The sequence below is a fragment of the Theobroma umbraticum genome, unplaced genomic scaffold (assembly GCF_002168275.2).
Source record: "Theobroma umbraticum cultivar Fairchild unplaced genomic scaffold, ASM216827v3 scaffold_86.0, whole genome shotgun sequence".
Lineage (NCBI taxonomy): Eukaryota > Viridiplantae > Streptophyta > Magnoliopsida > Malvales > Malvaceae > Theobroma > Theobroma umbraticum.
The window spans coordinates 1,654,852-1,656,814 of NW_018397263.1; the positions used below are offsets into that span (position 1 = coordinate 1,654,852).

At 32.6% G+C, this 1,963-nt stretch overlaps 1 pseudogene; it reads left to right on the plus strand.

Moving 5' to 3' along the window:
* Positions 1-1,823: 1,823 nt before the first annotated feature.
* The window catches only part of LOC110420669 (cation/H(+) antiporter 20-like), a 6,587-nt pseudogene continuing 6,447 nt past the window's right edge, over positions 1,824-1,963 (plus strand).

Genomic DNA, 1,963 nt, shown 5'->3' on the forward strand with positions numbered 1-1,963 from the left:
TTATTTAAAGGATGTTGATATATGAGTATGTGAATTAATCATTAATTTTCCCTTCAATTAACTGTACGAGGTTAAGCCAACATGTTCCCGAAGTTGGCTTCGGCACACGTGCAATGAACATAAGAGAAGTATACGTCGCTGCAACTTGCAATGAGTTGTGATTCCATGGAGTAATCCACGAACACCCAAACACACGTTGTCCACTAGCACGTGATGTGAGCAAAAGACAAGTGATTGATGTCATGATACGAGGCCCTCAATCTAAGGATATCTCTTACACGATTTAATGTCTTAGGTTATTTTTGGACAGATATCTCAAAGATTGACAAAAATGGTTTTATTTTTTGGAGTATTGTAATTGTATACTGTCGATTTGGGTAAACTTTATTTATATTTTTTGTATTTTTAATTTTTTGTATGATATTTCATAATTTTTTTAATAGGTTGGTTAATTTATTGTCTTTGGTTATGTGAATTTTTTTTTTTCAAATTAACATATCATAGGTAACTTTTATTTTTATAACGAGTTAAATTGATAATTTTATCTAATAAAATTATTAAAATATTTTTAAATAAAAATTAGTCAATTTATTCTCACTTAAAAGGTATTTTTATGAATTTATTGGATAAAAAATAACACCTAATTCATTGTGAGATTATAATTCATAAATATTTATTGAGAAAAAAATTATTTAGAAGATATTAATTAAAAAAATCATAAAATATCAAATAAGATAAATTAAATACGTGATACGTGGAGGAAAGGTGTACTCATATTTTGAACTTAATTTGTCTAAGATAATATATTGCATTGTTAACACTCACACACATATGTATATATTGCTTAATTGAACATTTTATTCTTCAATATATGGTTTATTGGACACCTCCAAAGGGTTCAAATCAAATGCAGAAAGTATGATTAATTTCCTTGCAACTTGGTCTTGGGGATCAGGATTTGTTCTTATCTATTCGCAGCCAATGCCCTGTCACTTCACTGAAGAGAACGCTAGAAATGGAACTAAATATGTGTTAATTAACAAGGGTTCAATTACTTCATTTGATACGAACATTAAATTAGTTAAGAGAATTTGGAGAATGCTACACTTAAGTTAATCTTGGCTTCCAAATTCAGATAGATTTCACTGCCCAATACCCCTTTTTTGTGGATACCCGGTGACCCAAAGAAGATGATGATGAATAAAAGCTTTAGCAAACTGATCAAAACTCAGTTTCCCAAGAATAACATTGCTCCTTAATTTGCAGTGTCTTGTTATGATCAACCCTGATTATGCTGATTGCTAGAATTTTCTCTTGAAAGGAACCAGAGAGAATAAATGTTTATTTTTTCTTGAAAAGGGACTCCCTCAAGGCACATTATTCTGTTAAAAATGCATCTAAATAGCAATATTATGACAGTTTTTATGCTGCATATGTGCATTTTAGCTTGGTGTTCCTGATGATGATCACATTCCTTCTGATTTTCTCTGCTGAAAGTGTCGAACACAAATTAATTCCATCAGCATAAATGTTTGTAGAAACCATTTTCACATGGAATAAATCGATTATGAGATTCTTTAATAGTTGAGGAACAAACATGTTGTGTGACATTGAAGACTCTCCATCGACGTTTTATACCATCAAAAGACAGAATAAACATCCCAACATTCAACATAGGCAATAGTGCTATTATGATCATGACAAGATCCTACCACTGTGGAGACATTACTTCCAGAACACACAAGGACACATTGTTGTGGTTGATAGCAATGTTCGCGATCGTGTGGTTGAAGCTAGAGATGAGTTGCACAGGATGTTGAATGATGGATGAGTTGAGGGTTGTTGTGCTGCTACCTCCTTCGCAAGGAGGGAAGTATGTTGGATTTGGATCGAGTCCTATCCCTACCCAGAGGAATAATAATTCTCAGGGGGATGTTCTCTCTGTTGTGTCTCAGGTGAGAAG